Source organism: Psittacula echo, assembly GCF_963264785.1.
Source record: "Psittacula echo genome assembly, chromosome: Z".
Classification (NCBI taxonomy): domain Eukaryota; kingdom Metazoa; phylum Chordata; class Aves; order Psittaciformes; family Psittacidae; genus Psittacula; species Psittacula echo.
The window spans coordinates 69,944,409-69,968,124 of record NC_137742.1 but is presented as its reverse complement, the minus strand read 5'-3'; positions in this window follow the sequence as shown (position 1 = coordinate 69,968,124).

Below are 23,716 nucleotides of genomic sequence, written 5' to 3'. Positions count from 1 at the left end.
TTTTTAGTGTCTTTCACTGCAGTCTGCTCCCTGGGGCATGCCTTTACTGCTATGGACCTATGCATGCAATGTAACACGCCAAACCTCAGGAATAATTGATATATGCGAAGGAACTATAGGATGACTTGTGCTCTCTAGAGGGAGGTCTCAAGGCAAGTGCATTTGCAGCTTGTTAAAGGTTCTTGGCAGGCAGAGATATCTAGGCATACTGAGGTCTCAGATACCATGGATTTTTAGTGATTACTCACTGCTGCTACTTTTGTAACTATTTGGAAGATAATTTTCCAGCTGCCTTTTCAAATGCACATCTTTCTGCCATTTCTGAACAAAAGCAAACAAATTAACCCTCTGGGACCTGAAAACAAGGCAAACCAGATGCTATTTCTCATAACAAGATTATGTGTTTTATTCCCATATGAGTGTGCTTTATCACATCATGACTGTAACAACCTAAAAAAGCAAGAAGGAGAGCTAGGGCTCATTACTGGGTTTTCGTATTGTCTGTTATGTATATTGAGAAAGCCCACTATGTCTGTGCTTGGTGACTGCCTAATATGAAATATCACCTTTGCTCCTAATGAAAAACTTATTCTTCTGAGGTTTCATTTTCTACTGTTGAACTGCATCTGCCATAAGAATAAAAATTATCAATGCTAGGAAACTGGGGACGCTTATTTTGTTGCGACTTCCACTTAGTGTCACACATCTTACTCTGCTGCGTGATGTCATTTTGTAGATGAATGAGGCAGGAGAATGATATCAAAAGGGAACTAGGTTGTTCAGTGTTTAAGTGCTAAAAAAAGATGGAAAACACAGCATGTACCAATATTCTGTGCCAGGATCAGTCATTAAAGGAACACATTGAGGATGTGCACACTGTTGCTAGGGAAAAACAGTTATGTGAGTCTCTTATATAATGTCATTGTTATTTTGTTTTGAAACACTGCATTCTTGTCATCTTGCAGCTTATGTCTGTAATAGCTAAAGCCCTTACTTGAGGCATCTGGTATGAAACACTGGAAACAAAAGGTTGGTTTAGAAGAAATAATGAATAGGCTACAACAGAGAAGAGCAGATTGCAGTGTGATTGAGGTTATCTGGTACTACCTTTACTTGTTATATTCTAAAAAGATGAAGGGAGACTGAATTATTAATTTGCAGCAGTTTTATTGATAAACCACAGTATGTGACTGTTTGGCATAAGACACATGGGAGGAGGGAATCAGTAAAGTGAAGGGAAGGAAAAGTTTCTGTGGCATCCAGATGACAGCTGAGACTAATTTTATCCTGTGCTTTTCCAAAACCGTGATTGTTTGGGCATTTTAGGTGTGTTCAAAGCTAGGCATCGTAGACATACTTAGATGAATACATGCATGTAATCTTCTCAAGATTTTTTTTCTTTTCCTAGAATTTGAACGTGTAAGGGAATGCTTTATTATTCTAAACTCTCACATGTTGCCTGAATACTTCACTGATACTACATTTTCTGTATTGGCATCAGCAGTCTTGGGATGATCATTATAAATATATAGATTTAATTAATTGTAACAAATGAGGTTAAAATACCTTTTAGAAGTGACCTAAAATAATAGAGAAAACAACTGTTGGTTGTCAGATTTAGGGTGGGCAAAGCTTACCAAGGTGTGAGAAAGATTTAAGATATAATACTGTTGATTGTAGAAAATGTGTAAAGACATATTTTTAGCCTAACAATCTACAAAACTACAATCTACAACCTACAATCTACTACTATCAATCTACAACATACAAATGCTACATTACAAATCATAGATAAAACTCTCAAGCTATGAAAAGTGGTGATAGATGTTTACAAAACAAAATTACACAAATCCCTACATGCTTTAAAATAAACCTAATGATATAACTGATGACATTTTAACAGCGAGGTTGGACACCAGATTCACGACTAGTGAAAGTTTTTTTATTCAATTCATGAAATAGCTACAGCCCTCTCTCCTTTAACTCGCTTGTGATTATCATCCTTAAAATTCTACTGCGTGTACTAACAGGCTGTGTTGTCTGTACATGGGTATACGCCACAATTTGTTCTAAAAAGTGGGTACAGGACAATCCTTATCTATCCTTAGACTCTTTGTCCAGGTCTACCATTGTTTTTCTAAGTATTTTTAGAAGATCTGAATTAGGATAACAGATCCACTCTCAATCAGAATGTTTCATATATGTCATTCTCGATTTCAGCAAAAATGTAAGAGCATATGCATTTTGGATTATTATTTGTTTTCCCCATAAGGATGGTACTTAATAACATGATTGCTAGACTAAGTGACAGTAACAAAACTCAACTGCAACAGGATAGACAAAGATATAATACCATGACTTCAGAATCGATTATAAGAACACTGTTGGAAGCTTTAATATTTGTCTTCATGTGAAGCCATAAAGGATCTCGTCCACCTGCAGACTTAGAAAACACAGCTGACTGAAAACGATGCAATCATATTATATTACAGGTATCTACATTAAAGTTGAGTTGCAATGATGAACTTTAAATTCATATCTGTGTCAGAGGATGTGACAGATAGGATACATATCCATAGGACACAAAGTTTTCATGCATAGACAATTCCTTTCACGGTTAAGTTTAACTGTAAACACAAGATTGAAATGCAAACTGATTAAGTTTGTCCCAAAATTATGTAACCTCCCCTTTTGCCAATTGATGAAAGCTTGCACAATCTGTAAACGCATTCCTGTATCTACCCCTTTATTTCTATGAAAGACCTGGTGATTCAGTCTACTTTTCTGTGCCGTTTATCTGCATACACAGTAGATATCAGTTGCTGAGAAACATTTTAGAACTGACCCATTGATGTATAAACAGCATGAATGTCACTATTCTACTAGGTTATGATGGAGCTGTACTTAGTTCATGTACATGCACCCTGTGCACTCTTCTTTGGAAAAGTAAGGTTGATTCCTAGAATATCGTGGCCAGAATTGAAGCACAGCAAATGGATGTTTTACCCAGTTTTGCAGAGAAAGTAAATCCAAAGACAGGGAGCTGGTAACATGCCACTTTTCCTGCTGTTCACAGAGCAGTGCCTGGTGTTCAAACAGTGATCCTGGTCATGCTGGAACTCCTCTGCGTTGTTTTCACTGATTTGGGTTGTGCTAGTAAGCATAGGTATGCAATAGTGTAAAACGGGGTTCCAAACACCAAGCAGTAGTACACTGCTAGCAGCTGGTTTTAGACATTTTGAATCAAATGATTTGCCAAACATTACCTAAGCATGCTCTGTGGTAGAAGAAGGGTCAACATCCAATTTTGTGTGGCAATATTTTACAGCCTTATCTTTGACAGACAGATTTTTAAGGCCAGAAGAGACGACTAGATCATCTAGTCAAACATGTACTATATATTACAGGACATTATATTCCTGCCAGTGACTCCAGAATAAGTACCTTTCCTGGAAAAGTGCCTTGCTTTGAATTGAGTGCACGAAATAACGGACAATCTACCATTCCCTTTGGGAGTCTGGTCAGCTGTTAGTCATCTACATTTTAAAATTTTTTTATATTATTCCTATTTTGAATTTGCCTGCCTTCGTTTCTTATCTATTGGTTTCTGTCTTTCTCTGCTAGATTAAAGAGATGTTTAGTTCTTTGTGAGGATACTTATACACTGAAATCAAGCTACCTGTCAGTCTGGGTTTTTTTACAAAAGAAACATATTAGTATTTTTAAGTCCTCTCTCAGTTGAATTTTCTGCAGCTTGGAATAACTTGCAGGATTTTTTCTACATCTTGTCCAATTATTCTCTGACATTTTTAAAAATGAGCTGTGTGCAGTATGCAGAACAGGAGGCGGTTTGCCAGTATCAATCTCATCAGTGTTATCTAGAGGCATAAAATCACCACTGCCTTTCATTACTCCTTTTCCTTTCTTGCTCCCTTGAGGTTTGCATTAACCCACGTAGTCTCTATGTTTTACTGAGAGCTAATTTTTATTTCTTTAAGTCTAAAATCCCTGATTTTTTTTTTTTTCAGATTTGCTCCTATCACAAAATATCTTCTCATACTGTAGATATGTACCGCTTCCTGGCAGTGCAGAGTGGAGAAGGAAAGGAGTTTTTGTTGCTGTGTAAAAAAATGCATTGTGTTTCAAATTCCAGGCTAGTCTCCTTGGCCTTACTCATGTATTCTAGTTTCTTGCAGCCTTCATTGTCTTCTTCCATGCTGATATAATACATATATCTGCACCTTAAAGAGAAGTATGGGGGTTTATATCAGTCACCTTTAGAAACAGTCCTTTTTTAATGTTAATTCTTTATTGCCAGTTGGTTTTACAGCTAATCAATTATCTAATTATCTGTCCTTTTAAAATATGCTTTGTTGTAGTATTTATAGTTACTTTGTTAAAGCGTAATAGATATCGAGTCAAAAGCTTCATAAAAGTTTTATTTGTGCAGTAAACTTACCAACCAAAATTCTGATCTCACCAGAGATTGAATGTGATTTGATTTACAAGAGCTTTTTTTTTTAATCTTAGACGGAATGAATTGACCTTGATACCATTTTCATTCAAGTTTTACTTCATATAATCCATACCAGCTTTTCTATGTTTTTCACTAGTGTGACATAACTACCTACAGCCTTACATTGGAGCATTCTTAATAATTCATGAATCCTCTAGAGCATCTTCAGTATGCCGGGTAATGTAATACTAGCTAAGAAAAGTCCAGAAAATTCTTCATTCAATTTAATAAAAATGTGTGGGTGGAAGTTATATAGGCTCGTTGATGTAAAACTACAGAATTCTAATATATTCTCTGTAACATTACCCTAGTTAATAGATTTAACTGAATCACTGTAAAGTGATGTTAGTAAAGCATTTCGTTTCCTTCTAGGTCCTGAGCAGAAGTATTTGTTCTATTTTTTCTGAATCATTATTTACAATTTTATTATATTCTCTGTTAAAATGTTCATAGTATTTATTTATTGGAGCTCTTTCTTAAAAGCTCCTAGCATTTTTCTCAAGTTATGTTAAGAGCTGCTTTCCCTCCACATGTCTATCTTGTCATGCGTTTACTATTTATTTTGTTTTTCTTTCCCACATTATGCATCTTCGAGTTTCTTATCACTGTTTTCATCAGACTAGCCTTTCCCATTCATCGCAGCATAATCTGCACTCTGTAACAGAAGAAACTGGTGCTCTACAAGGCAGTTTTGTTCATTATACAATTGCATTTAGCAACAGCTCTGATCCATCTGTGTGCTGATGCAGGAAACCGGTATGTAATGAAAAAATACAAAAACATATGTTGTTTGCATAGGTCACGGTACTTCTGACTTCCATTTCTTGATAGGCACTTCTTTACTAGTCTTTTATATATATGCTTAAGTATATATATAGTTTTATGTGTCATCTGGTTTGTCTGGGGTTTTTTTCAAGAAAACTAAAATGGAAACAAACCTCGAAAAACTTATTCCTGGAATTCATAGTGGCACAGAAAAAAGTCCTAGGCAGGATTAGTATTTGTTCAGTCTTCAGAAAGACATGTAAATACGGCTGAGGTATAATGGAATGCAGTATGTATGCTTGGTCATCCTTGCAGGCCATAGAGAGCCTGATCACACTCCATAACTGAGAGCTGGGAAACAAAACTTGGATCTTCATTCATAATTTGCTAATATTTTTCTCAGGTGTTACTGACAGCATTGCAATAGTAAACTGTAGAAATATAGGTGTCTGTTCCAGGGCCTCTTTTCTGTCAGATCTTGGAAAGTACGTTTCAGTGGACAGGAACTTTTATTGCCTGTCCCAGCTGAACACGTATTTCTGCTCTAACTGCTTCTACCCTACACCAGTTTTCATGTCCTTTCCAGCTTCTCATCCTGTCTCTTTGCTTTGAGTCTTCTCATACTAATTTCTTTCTCTCCCAGTCAAGCCTTTTAACTCCCTATTTTTAGTGTTTTCTCCCACTTCTTCCATTGCTTGCTACTGTGATTTTAGATGTTTTCCTCTACTAGCTCCCCAAATGATACTGTTCCCTAATGCTATCAGTCTTAATCCTTATCTCCTCTTTCTGGAATCAGTATCTAGCTTCTCTAGTCAGCCTGTCTCTGCAGAAGCTTCTCATAGAGTCATAGAATAGCCAGGGTTGGAAAGGACTTCAGGATTATCTTGTTCCAATACCCGTGCCATGGGCAGGGATAACACACACTAAAGCATGTCACCCAAGGCTCCGTCCAACCTGGCCTTGAAGACTGTCAGGGATGCAGCATTTATCACTTGTTCCGGCAACCTCTTCCAGTGCCTCATCACCCTCACAATTTCTCTGGTTTAAAATGTAGTGTTTCTGTTAGCATGGTGTCAAGAGGGCATAAAGAACTATTAGGAGGTGCAGCCTCTGCGAATTTTAGTAAGGCTATGGCGGAAGAGAGCAGATAATTTCTTTGGGGTTCATGGACTTCTGTTTGTTGATAAGTCTTTGAAAAGTCTCCATGCTCTGCTTGTCACCCTATATTTCTTAAACATGACTAAGATCGACTTTTTTATGTCAGAAAAAACAGAAAGTGGGAAGCAAAAATAATATTAAACCAAAAGGATAGCCGTGCTGTATTTCAAATCCTCTCTGCCAAACATCCTTGGTGACAGAAATTTAAGAATCTTCAAATCTTCATTAATGAGAGGACAAGATATTTTCATAAACCCTTTCTTTGAAATAAATAGCCTAAACTAGCCAAAGGTTACCCCTTTGTCTGCGTAAAATAGACTTGCAACGAGAATATCAGTCTTATTTAAGTTTGTAAACCAGACCTGCACATAACATGCACTTAAGTTAGCCATTAACATTATTGCCAGAAAGTTTAATTAAAATAATCTAATTTTAGTCAGAATAAGGGAATGCTGTAAAAATTTACGTAGAGGACAAATACCTAATAATTTATTTATACCACTGTTCTGCTTGTAGCCTGTAAATCACTTATTGCATAGCAGTCTGCCATCACGTTGATGAGAGTTTTTATAACAAATAAACAAAAAGGCGACCTAAAGTGTGAAGTTGCTGCAGTTTACGAATTGAAGTAGTAAATAAAAAAATACCTATTTTTGACATGAATATCATGAATTATATATATTGTATTATAAATTATCTGAATAATCATAAATATAATATATTAAATAAATAATATATTATTCATGAGGTCATGAATATGTTACTATATATTTGTGGGCATATATTCATTATATATTCTTTATATATTCTCTGGGCAGGCACTACAGTTGCGCTTCTACTTTAGAAGAGTCTTCCTTAAAAAAACAAATATAGCATTACAAAGCTTGATTTCTAAAGCATTTACCATCACCATAATAGGACTGACAAATCCGCAGTCATGGTTGACGCCTACATTATAGTTTATGCTTCAATTGTACTTATGTATCTAGATACTCTTGAAAACTGTGATACATCTTTAGCCTTTCAAATTGTTCTGAATACCTGGTTCGTAGACAGCTAAAAGGAACAAGCTGAAATATCAGACTTCATACAAATACTGCTTTTGTGGCTTTAGAAATTTGTTATTTCAGATTTTTAAAAATTAAACTATTAATAAGAGAACAAATAACTCATGAGCCACTAAAATAAATCATCAAGGAAAATTAGGAACTCTATGAACTATAAGAAAAAATTTAACACATCAATGTCTTTTTTAATGAAATGTAGTTCTTGGCTGAGACTTTAGATACCAACTTATGAAAATAATTTACTTCATTTTGTCAAACTATAAAAGTGTTTGTAGTGCAAATTGGCTCTGGGATATGTAGGAATAATAATGGAGATAGACACATTTGCCAGTGTAGGGGGTCAATGCATGCATGCATGCACACACACGCGGAGTTTTGTGAAGACATGCACACACATATATCAAGTTTACTCCTACCATTGGTGAAATTATCTTCATTGTTCATGTAAATGTCTGTGAAGAACAAAAGAAATAATTTTTTCTATGAGAGTCTCTAGTGCCATAGCAAACAATATATAGCTTGTGGAGAAATTGTGATGAGCAGGGAATGTTATACAAGATAAGTTTTCATATTCTTTAAAGAAGACTGGGTGAATGAGGATCTGAATGAATTGTCTGACAGGCTGAAGGAGAAAAGATTTTTTTTTCCTTCTCTGTCCTTTTAATCTTTACATCTTAAATGCCATTGTCACCTTTCCCCAAATCTTTCCTAGGTTCCATGCCATCAACCACACTCCCTGTTTCTTTCCCTTGGTCTCATCTAAATCTCATCTGCAATCTGTCACATCAATATCTGATCTACAATGACTTGATAATAAGAAGATCAATAAGAATGGAGGGGGTAAACCCCACAAATAGAGAAAGGGTGACTGACGTTTTAGTCAAGCTGAAGAGTAGTCGGCACAGTTTTCAGCCTTGCTGATAGACAAAGGAATAGGTGCACTTGGAGATGGCAGAGGGACTCTCCAGGGAAGGGGCTTTTCTGTGTTGAGAAGACTGCATTTACAGCAGCCACAGCAGTTCAATTTATCAGAATTTAAAAACTTCTGCACTGATGTTTTCACTTTTCAGATATATTAAATATGATTTAATCTCTTGTAACTTTTTCATGTTTGCAGCATTTGTGTTTTCCCAGAACACGCTAGGTGCAGAAAATGTCCACAGCCCAGAATAATGAAGAGAGCTTCTGGTTTTGTCACAATGATAGATATACAAGAAATATTAGAATGATAATGGATAATATGTTTCAGGGTTTGTTTGACCCTTTATAAAATTAGTCTGCTTACTTACCTGGAATTGTAACATTTTTCTATTGTTTATCCTTTGCTTTCTCTATTTCTCTTTTTTTCAATTTAAAAAAGAGAGAAAAAAACAAACAACAACTCAAAAACCCCCAATAACCTTGTCACATAATAAACTACAGTCAAAGGTTTGCAGAAATGTGGATTGCTCTTTTTTCCAAGTTTATAAATGGAGAGACAGAAATATTTTTTTATGACTCTTTTAAAAATGTTTGTTTAAGCAGTTGCATCTTGTACAACTTTTGATGTTTCAGAAAGCTTATTTCACATAAACTTTCCTTAGGTATTTTTTGCATAATGACCTTGTTCAACACTGTAAGGCATAATACTGCGATATTCTGCTGCATTCAAACAGATTTAGTCAGTTGAAGTACAGCTGCCACCTGCATTAAAATATGGAGTAACTGCATGCCAGGTATTATCACTGTGTCAGACATGCATAGAATAATTTGAAGATTAATCTGAAACCCAGGTAAGTGCATACAAGTCAGCAGAAGGAAATCAGATATTAAATGTACTGCATATTAATCCAAGCTTCTCAGAGGCTTCATGATTTGAAACAACAACGAAAAATGTTACGTGGGTGGTACTGGCTGTTTTAAATGATCAGGGAAAATTAATGAATTAAAAATAGAACAACATCTACAAGAAAAGAATAAATAATTCACTTGGGTCTAGTTATTCAGTTGTATTAATAGTCAATGGACTTTTTTAATGCTGTGCTTAGAGGAGGGTGGGAAATGCAAACAAGACTGAAAAGGAAGTTTGCGTAAACGATCTCATTCATGAACCAGGACATTCTTTGAAACAGTCATTATGTACATGACCAGTGGATTGTATTTATTTTTGACAATACTTTCTCTGGTGAAAAATTTTTCACATTTTGAATATTCATCATCAGCATAGGTAGGAGTTATCTATAGTTTGTCAGCATCACACAAGCAACGCAACTCTTAACATTGCAGTGTATGTGTTACCATACGAATTGATTTCTTTTAATTGGCCCTGATGAACATAGAAAAAGTTATGAGATCAATAATATTTAGATACCTTATCTGCCTACCACAATCTGTGCTCTATTAGAGAAGACAGTATTTTACAAGATTTTTTTTAACTGGCATGAAAACTGACAAAGAAGATAAACTATCTTTAAATCAGAAAATAACTTCTTTCCTGCTGGCTTATCAAACAACACCAGGTAGGCCAGAAATGTATGCTTGCTGAATTACTAATGGGAAGATTTTTTGTATTGGATTAGAAGTTATGACAGTCGATTTGGGTAAATGTGTTCAAAAAGATCTTTGCCTCCTAGGTATGTAACAAAGCAAGTAGAAACGAAGTATTTAATATTAGTTTGTGTCAGATAAGTGGGAAAATATGGGAAAAAAATAACTGAAATTCCGGTGTTACCCTAAAAATTACAAGCAATGAAGTGTGAAGTATGAGCATGGTGAAGACACAAGGCAGAACTGGAAGAGACATCTTGGCTAGCTGAAGTATCATCAGTGTCATCAGAAGCTTAAACACGGGATTTGAAGCCCAGCTGTAAATATCAGGGAGGCACCTTACAGGTTAATGAAACATTCGCAGAAAGTTTAGTCAACATATCTGTAATGTTGAACTTTAGTTAATATTGATATTTGTAGCTAGCTGGGTTAAGGTAAAATGGATTGCAGAGTTAGATGGTTTAAAATGTGACACTGGTAAATATGATGCAAGATCCTCGTTCTGGTCTCCAGACAGCTGGAACTTACCACTGAGTGAATGCATTAGACTCAAAGACTGCTAGAAATCTAAGAGCAAAGATTGTTGCCTGATTGCAAAATCAGGCTGTAAGCCATTGCTCACACCAAAAAAAAAGCAAAGCCCTCCTCCTCAGAGCCTTATGTCTGTGTTGGAATAATCCCTGGCATTTCCTAATCCCTGGACTCTGCACAATAACTGTCTGATTACATGGTAGCTGATGGACATCAAAACTGTAGAGAGTTCTAAAGAGTTAACAGTATGAGTAGACATGGCTCAGCACAGCAATTAGGCCCCTGGCCCTGTTTTATGTCACAAACCCTGCAGACCACCTGGATTTTACTCTCATCTGATTGAAAGGTAACACAGTTTTATAAAACCCTATATTGAATCATGCTTAACGCAAGAGAAATGGTTTCCCTGAGATTGTATCTACAGTGATGGGCAATGTCTCAGAATTCTCCTTTCACTTTTTTGTCACTGAAATGAGCGTTACAGCTTTTTGCTGTATTTGCGCTCAGCAGTCTTGGTACCTCTGTACAGTCCCAAGACATATCCTTGCTGCCTAACAAGACAACAGCTGAGTGAGAGCTGTTTCCCATTTCTCAGCCAAGGGGTTCTCCAAGAGGTCCCCATGGAGTACAATTCCTCTGCAGACATGAGACACACACAGATACTGGGGCTGTAAACTGCATCTCTTAGAGGAGGCAGGGTCTCCATTCTTAGATACAGTGAGTCCACTATGATGAGCTCCTATGTATTATGTTCAAAGGAATAATATAATAATGTTTAAGAAAGCTAGTACTGCTAGTTGCTATGTCTCTAAAACAGAAAAAAACCCCAGACTATTATTGGGGTACCATATTGAACATTTTTGTTCATTTGTCAATAAAGAAATTATTACTGAAATTAACTCTCTAGATATTGTATTTTATCTGTGTTACAAATTAGGCCTGATACATGACACCAAATTCAGAGGAAATTGCAGAGAAATGCAAATGTTTTAAACAAGGAATGTTTAAGCAATCAGATGCCATCTTATCAAGTTGTAAAGAAAGCAAATTCTCCTGTAAAAGGTTTCTGACTTGACTATGGCAGAAAACTACTTTTTTTTTTTCTTGTATTTGTTCATATGTTGAACTACGATATCTGGCAATTTGTAATAACAGAAATACATCAGTAAGCAGTGGAAAGCCTCAGCTTTAAAATCTCTGATACTTCACTAGATTCAATTGTTTGTTGCCATTTACCATTAAGACTTCTGTTCTCCCATTCATGTCAATAAGATACAGAATTTCAAGATTTTAATCACACATACTTTACATACATGTACATGAATATATACATATACATAAAAGCTAACTTTAAGATAACATATAGCTGGGGACCCATTCTTGGTATCTTTCTGTGCCTTCCTTTGCCTTATTTCCTGTGTCGTTTAGGTTAGTGAATATCATAAAGGCTTATAAGGCAGACAATATTATAGGAAAAATATTTCATTGAAAAAAGCAATATATCCAAAAGAAAGTACAGACTTTCATGTGCACAGGCCTTTTTCAAGTCTGAAACACAAAAATCCAAATCATCACTTCCACAGTGGTTACCATTACTGTGGCACAAAAGATAACTAACTGCTCCTTCCTGGAAGATGGTGAACTGTGTTATTATCTAATGTTTTAATGTATAACCTCTGAGATCATGGTTGTTTTACGAAGTAGAGCCTGTCTTCAGATTTGTTAATAAGTGAAGTAAATTTTCACCGAATAATCAGCACATTTTCCTTCATTAGAACCTTATTATGCACTAGCATATTTTTTGACTAGCAAGCTGAAGGGAGAACACTGGTCATTTTACACATAGCAGCATTGAAAACAATCTAAGGTAAACTGTTTTTTTTTTTTAATGTCACTTTTATTGGGTGTTCATATTATGATAGCAATTACATGCTCAACTCAGTTGTCATGCTGAGACACATACCAATCAAAGAGAATACTTTGCCCTACTGAGAAGTGTAGCAGTAACTAGATATGCTGAAATAACTTCGGGTCATACTGAGTTCAGGTTTCAGTAATGATATGGGAATGTCTTCCTTCCTTTATCAGAATCTTCTTCTAGGAGCTTAGGAGGAAACCGAGCTCCTACTGAAGTCAAAATATTGGTTAGCTGATTACTTGGTTCTATTTACGGAATTCTATAGGTTGCAGATAAATAATAACACATGCAGTTTTCCTGTAAGATCGAGTATGTCACTTTGCTACGTGACTGAAACATCTGTTACTGCCAAAATAACTGATTATTACAGCAACATTGTGTGGTTTCTGACTTTGGACCAAGCAAGTTAATTATGGGTCTCTGAAATTTCAAGAACAGCATCACTTCTCATTAGTTTTATTTATGTCATTAGTTATTTTGATAATAATTTTAGAAGCTCCCTTCCACTGTTTCAAAGCACTTAATGGTAATAAACAAATTAACGTGTAAAAGCTCTTTGAATTGCTGTCATTTTGTCACACATAACTGCCTGGGAAAAGCTGAGTGAAATTAGTGAGAGCTTCTTTTGTTTGAAATGACAATTCTCTCTCTGCTGCTGTGGGGTGTTCCCACTGTTACTCCTTAAGTACTTAAAATATAAGCATGAAGTTAGTAGGAAGTTATGACAGAATCACTTTGATCCATGTAGTTGGGATTAGCAAATAGGAAGAGGCATTTTTTTGCTGTCAGCTTGAGAATTACCGACATTGTGTTCCAGGTGTACCATTAGTTTCTCTGCTTACTGAGAGATCTTGCTCTTGCAATATTGCCAAACAGTTGCAAAGACGTCACGAATTCACTGGGTATTTACTGCAAATTAGAACCTGGGCTGTAAGGAAGCATTCATTTATTATGCTAGCTCCATCAAAGTCCAACCTCTCAGTCCACTGAGATCTACTCTTCTTGCTGGTATCTCAGTCAATATCTTCTCTGCTATGCCTCTTAAGATCGTCAAGGTAAAATTTTGCTGTAGGCAAAGCGGATTGGAAAAAAATAATTTGAAAAAGCTAATGAGAACAAAACATTTCCAGTTTACTTTGTAAAGTTCCAAATGCCAAAAAGTTGTATTTTACTTTTAAAAACAAACCTCCAAACCAAAACAGATTAGGTTTATCGAACTGCAGCAGCTTTTGTACTCTTAGACACTTCATGGATTTGCAGATATGATTCAAATATTCACTCTTTGAAACAAACCACAAAGGTCTTAAAAGTAGAGTGAACAAGTAGAAAACCTAAAAGGACAGGAGGTATTTCAAAGAGAGCCATAACAGCATGCCCACCTTCTCAGGAGAGAAGCTGGATAAACCTGTGATCTGTGCTTTTTGGTGATTTACCTTCAATTTCAAGAAGGAGTCAGAAGATAAAATTAAATCACACAAAAAAAGCATTGTACAGATGTACTTTATTTGTACCATAATAGCGCCTAGATGAGGAAACCAGGTAGGAATCCCTTGTAGCTCCTAGGCATATGTATTACCTAAAGCAAACATTAAAGATGTGAAGAACTTAATGTCTTGGCAAAAAATTGCGAGAGTATTATGAATAAACTACTATCTAGGGAAGACAAACAAAACTAATTATTTATGGGACAGTTTGCAGCTAAAGTTCTAACTCCACATTATTCTGTTTTATCTGTAGCAATAAAAAACAATTTGAAAAATTGGAGGTTGAAAAGAAGGGCGACTTACCCCAATCAAACCAGGGTCCATATACTAGCATGGTGTCCTGTTTTGGAGAGTAGTCAGTCACTTATGCATGGGAAATAGAATATGGGACATATATATAAACACTTTCCCAGAATACTCTCCAAGGAATTTCACACAGACATTACCTATTCTTCATGGTAAAAGGAACAGGTGTTACAAAAAACTCTTGAAAGAAGGTAAGATCATTCTTTGGAAAGAGACGTGAAACAGCCACAGGAGTGAAAACTAGCCAGAGTTTTTAATGGCAATAGCGGTTTCCAGGATCAGTCAGATTGAAAGGTTGATAATCAAACAAGCTCTTGCACTGACTGACTGCAGAGCTTTGTAGTTCTCTACATTCTGTTAGCAAGATTAAACCCAAGGCTTTTGTGTTGCTTCTCTATGTATATGGCAGTGGTACAAAATGTTAACAACGTGTAGGAAGAGTAATGCAGTAACTGCTCCTGATGTTATCCTGGCTATATGGCCCTCCCTCGCTGTAATTTCAGGTTTAGCTGTGACTGACTCAGCCACTTCGTTACCCCGCAACTCTTCATTTGAAAGAATCTGTTAAAAAACTTGTGATTGTGCAACTTCCCTTTTTTGAACAAAACCTCTTTCTTTCACCTATGGTGGTTTTGTTATTGAAAAAAATTCTTCTAGACCTTAAGGGCAAAAGGGCAAGTAGAACTTACTTCCGTGGTGAGAATCTTTTCTGTATACATCTTTTATCAAGCTGGAGGGAACATACATTAGGTTTTCCCACAGATATATTTAAAGTATGCAGAATGTTTAAAATGGCTGCACAAATTTGGTGCTGCTAAAATGGACAGTCAGACAGGGTAAAACAATAGCAAGATGGGGATCTTTCCTGACAGCTTTAGAAATCACCAGTACTCTCCTTTTGTTCACCTTTACACTACTATCCTTTATTGTCAGTATCATTGTGGCTGGGATGCAACAGACTTTTAAGTCCTGAAGGACTTAATTTGTGATATAAAACATTCCTAATAAGCTTAATGTACATTCTGAGAGCATGGGAGATGGCAGGCTTAACACTGTAAGGCGCTTTCCTCACACTGTAGGAATGGAAAGCTCTCAGCACAGTTGAAGATCAAGTAATTAGAGATCAGTCATGCAAGCAAACTCATTAAAGCATTTAGGGGGGCCTGGATAGATTAGATGCCCTTACTGATCTCTGCACCATGCTTTCATTCTACTGCATATAAATAAATAAAAAGGCTGTATTGGAAGCATATACTTTCAGTGTGTTAGTATAATTATAGCATATCTTCATATCTTTGTTCTTATATTTTTTATGCTTTTTCAGAAAACATATATTTATTTCTTTTGGAAATGTTTCTACAGAATGCATATGCAGTCTTGTACTTTCTGAATTCACTGACATATATGCTTTTCATATTTCACCTTTCATTTTAAATATATGTAGCAGGAATTACTTTTATTGTTTTTTCTTTTGGTTGAGGATTTTTTTTTTTAAATTTTGTCTTCTTTCAGTTAATTTTAACTTCATTATTTAGGTGAATTAAATGATGTTTAAAACCCTAGAGGCGAACTGGTTTTATTTGATTTCTTCTGATAGATGAGAAAAAAAGTGTCAGGATTTGCAGTCTTCTGTGAAATGTATCCCATACTCTTGAGCTTACATTTTTAATGTGCTTATGAAACTAAAATTGATTTCTCTCTTTCTTTTAAAATAAAAAAATACATATTTTCTGAGAAATTATTTACTTTGAGTTTTTTTTAATCAATTGATAGGCATTCACAGCTATTCATAAAAAAGTCTACATTGCTTCACACTTTTATTTCTTTAAAAAAGTTTTACTAAGCTAAAATGCACAAACATTTGTGTAAACAGTTTCAGAGGTAATTATTATTAAAAATCATATATATCTGAGTTATGATCTGCTGTATATAATGCAAACCACTACTTCTAGGGTAGTCCAGCTACAAGCATTTGTAACATGCACTGAGGTAAATGCAAAGAAATCACTTGCAGATGATTAGGAGAACCAGAGATAAACTACCTTATGTCAGTAAGTGTTAAAATTATGTAATGGTTTTCTCCAATAGAATGTCTATAATCTCCTATCTGAATATCTGTATGAGTTAATAAATCGTTTGACTTGTAGCTTTGCATTTGGTAATTTGGCATAATGACTAGCTTAATTGTATATATTTTGCTGTAAGGAAGGGTATGACTTGTTTGTTTTTTTCTGTATTAAACTTTGATTTAAGAAGTTTTGAGCATCTCCATCTTCACCCTCTCCTGGTTAAAATCCCATGTCTTCCCTTGCTGGCCTAATTATTATAAAATTGCTCTTGCTAGATCAATGGTGCTTTCAACACTAATAAAAATTGGGGAAAAATTTTCAAAGCTAAGGTATTTTTAGTCTCACACTCTGATTGGTTTTGGTTTTGATTTGGTTTGGTTTGGTGGGGTTTGTTTTTGAGGGGGATTGGTTGTACTAAACTGTGGTACGAAGATCCCTTACATTCTAGTTCAAATTTCAGATTTAAACTCAGATTTTTAAAGCTTACCTGTTTTCTGTATATACAGAACTTAATTATTTAATAACGAATGGAATATCTCTTGAGAACACCCTTTTGATTTATCTATTCCTCTTCCGTGTGCCCAATATAATAATGAAAACGTTCCTCAGCTTTTAGTGTTAGTCATGATTTTCAAATTTTTTTGCGTTATGAATAGCTACTTAGTGAAATATAGCTTCCCTACTGCAGAACACAAAAAAAGCTTCTTTCAGGACTTTTACCAAGTGTTTTTCATATTGTCGTGGTTTAAGCCGAGCCGGTAACTCAGAACCACACAGCCGCTCTCTCACTCCTCCCTTTCTTCATCCTCCCACTCCTGAAGGGATGGGGAGGAGATTGAAAGAATGCAAATCCCACAGGTTGAGATATAAACAGTCCAGTAGCTAAGGTATAACACAAACCACTACTGCTACCACCAATAATAATAATGATAAGGGGAATAATAAGGAGAGAGAATACAACTGCTCACCACCCATAAACCGATACCCAGCCCAACTCAAGCAGTGATCTAGGCCTTCTCAGTAACTCCCCCCTGGAGTTATACTGGGAATGACATGCTGTGGTATGGAATACTCCTTTGCCTAGTTTGGCTCAGGTGTCCTGTCTCTGCTTCCATCCGTCTTTCCCTCCTTCCTGGCAAATTCCTTGGTCAGAGTAAGTGTTACTTGGCAACAACTAAAAACGTAGGTGTTGTCAGCGCTGTTGCCAGGCTGAAAGAGAAGAACACAGCACTGTACCAGCTACTAAGAAGGAGAAAAATGACAGCTACTGCTGACACCAGGACACACATTTAGTTTTATTAAGAGTAAAAGGAAAATAATTCTTTCAAAAAAATTATCCTATTAGAGGTGGCCCAAGCAGTAGTAATTTTTGCAGATAAAAATGTGTTGAATTTTTTTTCTTGTGTGGAGAAAAAAAGGTCCAAGGCCCTTGTAGCCTGGAAGCTTCCTGGTTAAAACTACATTTTCATCACCAAAGAATGTTTGAGACGCCAAACTAAATGTTCATTTTTAGCATAATGAGTTTACTGGGGAGAGCATTAAGTCTGTTAAGAGGAGGCTCTCTGGCACTTTTTACAAGCCACAGCTCTTTCCTCAACAACAAATGTTACCAAAGCTATTGTTAAAGCTGGTACAGGGGCAGAAAAACTATGCAGTCTTTCCCAGTAGAGGTAAAACCTTAAGACTAGTACTCTGCTTCAAGCAGATGAGTGAATTTCGTATCACATGACCTCACTCAGGTTGGTGGAATATTTTTCTAGACGTTCCAAAATACTATCTCCAGAAATATTTTTGGTTTGGCATTCCTTCATTTATTTACTGAGAGAAAAATATTGTTATGGATGTTCAGCAATGACATTTTTAGTTTACTTCAGCTGCAACATATGTTGTTAAATATACCTAGGTGCTTTGATTTATAGTAACCAATAAAAATACATGCATAACAACAATGTGTAGAAAAAGTCACAGATGTATATCAGACTGCATCAGGGGTTCCTAGTCTAAACACAGAATTTGAACGAGGATCTTCACCAAATTTGAAAAACTCCTCGTACTTCTGCAATAATGGTTCAGAGTCTTGAGCTTAAAGGTATTTTTCTCTGCTTTTTCTGGCTCTCCAAAAAGCTGACATTATAGCAGGTTTTCTACTGAGTTTGCGAAGAAAACCTGAATAAAAATATACTTGTAAAAAGGTACCTACATGAGAGCATTGTTACCGTGCTATTCTTACTGATGCCACCTGTAAACCTGGTTTCATTTTTTTATCCTCTATAAACTTATTTTCAGTATGCCCTCCAAGCAGACTTCAAGGGAGAAGAATGATGTAATTTTTTCTTTTTTTGGTGTTGGCTTAACGTTATGTATTATTGAGAAAGGAAAACATATGATAAAGGAAACCTAGATTTGTACCATGTCAATATGTGTTCATCTCCTTTTTCTGTTGAGATATATCTTTGGCAAATGAAGATATATTTTGCAGTCTTCCTTACGAGTCATGTAAATTTCACTGGTTTTCTTCGGTAGACTGAAATTTTCTAAACAAGACTACAATAGATAGCTGCTTTAAATATTCAGATGAATCCTTACTGTGCTAGGATCCAGGTAAAGAGGACTTTTATACATTAACCAAGAATATAGCCTTCACTGTAAGGATTCTGTTCAGGGGTCTTTCCTGTGCCTGCTTTGTGACAGAGGATTCTCCAACAGGAGACAATCCGTGGGATAATCTGTACTGAAGCTGCAAGGAGCAACAACAAAACTAAATAGACTTAGGCAAAGGTCACTGTGTTCAGATACCTTCCAAAATGAATTTCCTGCATTTAGATCAGTTAATATTCCATATTAATAAAAAATTGTGCAGGACTTCTTAAAAATTGGAGTGAAACCTGGGCCTTGGACCCTTGAGATTTTTCTGTCTACAGAAACCAAACCAGGAGGAGTGTTGAAGGATAGATAAAAGAAACCCCAAACATTTCTGTGCTGCTTATTTGAACTGGCACACTAGGAACTCAGTGTCCAAAGTTATAGAGGTTTGCTTTATTGGTCATTTAGTACTTAATTCTTGCTATATTTTCCAAGCAGGAGTTGCTTTCTCTTTTTGCCTCTGAAAATTTTATCCGGGTCATTGACTTGATGTTGGTAAGTGCAAAGGATTCATAAAATCAGTAATTGCAGAAACTGTGGTTGAGGACTCAATCTTACGCTCTTTGCTGGACTGTGAACAGATGCACATTTTGTAAACATCTGTACCGGTTTAAGCTACTACTTCCCTCCAGCTGCTTGTTCCTATGCTTTGCTATGGGATCTTGCTCAGATAGCTGTTCTAATAGACTGTTTCATAGTCTATTCCATGTCAGATCATCAGATCTAACAGGTTTCACCTGATGTGATTGATACCTCCTGAATCATATAAAAACTCACATGAACTGCTGTATTGACATAACATTTTGGCCAGTAACCTTCAGAAGAAAGGGACCATATGTAGTAACAGAGTTGTAATGTCATATGTCACTGTAGGTAGATCTGAAAGAAAATCTCTGGCTATGAAATCTGTGTTTAAAAAAATTTGAAACTCTTGAATCTAGTTTTTGATGTGGTTGACTATGAGGAATGTTGCACAAGAAGCTGCTCCAGCAGACCTGGAGGAGAGCTCAGACATCTTGAACCTCATCAGCTGCAAACACTGGGAGTCAAGAGGAACCGAACACAGAACACTGAGATAATTTCTGAGAACTGCAGATATAGAAACAAAGAAGTTACTGAAGGCAAAGATGAGATGTTGTAACCTGGTACTTGCCAAAATATTAGTGAAAAGTTACCAATGGGGGCCGAAGGAAATAAGAATGTGTGTTCAAGGAGAATGGGAAGTAACAATGTAGCAAAAAGTGGTAGCAGAAAAACTGGTTAAAATAGTTGCTCAAGAAAAGGTGCATGGACAGTAATGTAATTGGCTGACGGGGCGTGTGATCAGTAATGTCATTGGCTAAAAAAGCGCATGGTGTTTTGTGATGTAAAAGTACCAAAGGAGCTAACTGTCACTAATCGTTACTAACCACTAGTCAGAGGACTATAAAAGCATGTAAACTCACTTTATAAATGATTTCTGTTGCACCAAAACTGGAGTCCATGCCTCAGTCACCACAGTTGACATGGTATGAAAAAGACCACTGACGTGAATACTATTTGACCATCCCTAGCAAGCAGACCAGGAAGTAAGCAAGTAACTCCAGCACTTGTTGAACCCATATATGGTCTTTTCTGATAACTGCTCAGGTGTTTTTCCAGGTAAGTGTCAAAAAGCTGAAAGCAGCAGGTCATGGCCTGTTTGGTCACAAGTAACAGTTAATCACCAGGGTTACAAACCTAGTACTTTCCAAATGCAGAAATTCAGTTTTCAGACAGTCCATGCTTGTGAGGTGGATATTAAAAATCACCCACAAAGGATTCAGCAGTTTCCCTATGGGAATCTCATGTTGCACGATGTATGAGAAGAAGCTGTTTTCTTAGAAGACAGTATTCTTGTTCTATCACACATTCTAAGTGCCATAACAGATTTTTATTTTTTTTCAGAAATCTGCTAGGGAAGAAAAACAATATTCTGTTATTTTCAAGCATAATTTTCTAAATCTTCCAAACTATCTTACCCTTTCAAAATGATGCTTGCAAAGTTCTCAGCCAAAGTAAAGGAAATAAATGCACAAACTTGAGACTTCTCTTCACTCAGGGTATATGGAATTAAATGTGATGCATCTCAAACTCAGAGAATTGCCCAGCAGGTGACCTATTGAAGCCTTTAAGTCTTTAATTCTAAAAGTTTAAAGAATTAAAGTCTTACTTTAATTTTAAAAGTTTTAGAATTTCCTGTTTAGTACCTGCACTTGTTTTACAGGCTTGCTGTTTTGTATTATAAATGTTTAATCTTAACTTTTTCTAGAAGAGCTAATCCTATAAACTTTACACAACTAGCTTCAATAAACTAGATCAAAACAGAAAAAAATCAATAGGGGAGTGAAGTCAGAGAAACCAGCCTTTATTAAATGGTGGCCATTGTTGGCAACTCTGCGTAACTTTTTATAAAAATATTTTTTTTCCTTGGGGTTCATTTTTCTCATTTTAGCTTCTGTGGTAGGGGCTAGGGATTTAGATTGCAGTGGTCAGCTGAGAGTAATAAATTTAAAAGAAAGAAAGAATGAGCTATCCCAGATCAGCAACATCTTTTTAGTGAACAGATTTAAACTACATGAAGAGAGTCTGTGATACACCTACAGTGAAACTACTGCAAATTAAAAGAGGATTATCCTGCTGTGTTCAGTGCTGGTACAGCCTCACCTTGAATACTGTGTGAAGTGCTAGGCCCTACAGCTGAAGAAGAATGTGGTGTCCTTGAATATGTCCACAGGAGGGCACAAAGCTGGTGGAGGGGATGGAAGGCATGTCCCGTGAGGAGCAGCTGAGAACTCTGGGTTTGTCTGGTTTGGAGACGAGGCTAAGGAGCGACTTCATTGCTCTCTGCAGCTCCCTGAGGGAGATGCTGAGCTCTGAACCCTGGAACCCAGTAACAGGAGACGTGAAAATTGGCTCAAAGTTGGGCCACATGAGGTTCAGGCTGGACATTAGGGACCATTTATTTACAGGAGGGGTGAAACACTGGAACAGGCTTCCTTGAGAGACAGTCGATGACCCAAACTTGTTGCTGCTTAAGAAGCCTTAGGACAATGCCCTTCATAACATGCTTTGACATTTGATCAGCCTTGAAGAGGTAAAGCGGTTGGACTAGGTGATTGTTTTAGGTCCTTTCCAACTGTTCAGCTCTGTTCTGCTTTGTCCCGTGCCTTCCTCTCCTCTCCTCTCCTCTCCTCTCCTCTCCTCTCCTCTCCTCTCCTCTCCTCTCCTCTCCTCTCCTCTCCTCTCCTCTCCTCTCCTCTCCTCTCCTCTCCTCTCCTCTCCTCTCCTCTCCTCTCCTCTCCCCTCCTCTCCCCTCCTCTCCTCTCCTCTCCTCTCCTCTCCCCTCCTCTCCTCTCCCCTCCCCTCCTCTCCTCTCCTCTCCTCTCCTCTCCTCTCCTCTCCTCTCCTCTCCTCTCCTCTCCTCTCCTCTCCTCTCCTCTCCTCTCCTCTCCTCTCCTCTCCTCTCCCATTCCATTCTATTCCATTTTATGCTATGTTATACCATGCCATGCTATCCTATTCTGTGCTATTCTATTCTCAAAAAAAGGTGACATTTTTCTTTGCCATTGGTATAATATTTATGCTCAGTTACAGAGAGCTAATTTAATAAAACATAGTGGGCATGTTTTTATTGTTTACCAAAAGTGTTTTCAGCCATTCTGTTCATCTTACCAACATACTTATCATGTCTATGCTTTGCCCATAAAGACTTCAGAGTGTATCCACTTTCTAAACCTCTTGTTTTATTATCTCTTTCAGTTAGGAATCTTTGTATCTGGATAACATTTTATGCTTTGGATGACAGTTCAATGTGTCTGTGGATCATTTGTGTTGTTTTTGTTATAGTCCTGCAATCAGCACCTTGGTCTTACACAGATTCTTTTTTAAATACTTTCATGGTTATTCTTACCTTAGTATACTGTATATAGTATATATACTATAGTATAGTAGTGTACAAATATAAAATCACTAATGAAAAGTACTGAACATCAGATAAGACTCATTTAACACATACGTGCAAGAATTATTTTGTCTGTTTAATTCAGACTGTACATATGTCTAAATGTTCAAGGCTTACATGAAGTGAGAAATTGCCCTCTTCTCTTGGATATTCCAGGCAAAACATTCTTTAAATTTTCCTCGTCAGAATTCAGTTGAAGTTGAACCAAAGGCTGAATTCACAGAAGTTGAAATTCATTAGAAGCAAACCCATTCAAATGGGTGCATACTGGTAGCAGCTCTTGTCACGGATTATTGAGAGTTATGTCCTTGGCTCACTAGACACAGAAGCAATTGATACCAGTCAGCTGATTAAAAGTCCCTTTCTCAGTGTTTGTCTGTGATCACAGCTCCTCAGATTGCTGTTGTGCCTTGCAACATATGAAAGAATGAAGCCAGTGCCCCAGCCTGTGCTTCTAGTTCAGCTCTGCAGAAACAAAGCCATGGCTTCAGAATTACTTTTAATTGCATTTGTTGCAATGGATTTCACATGGGGTAAGAATTATCATATAGCACCGTACCCGAAAAACAGTCTTCTGGTCATAATCTTCCTTTAGCATGGAGAGAATCTTGTCACCACATTTAGATTACCAGTAAAATCTATTTACAATGCTTCAAGAAAAACAATCTCCAAGGAGTATTATTTAAAACTATTTTGGTTAAGGTTTAGAGTCCTGCTAAGTAAGGAAAAGCCTTTCACCATAATTTTAATT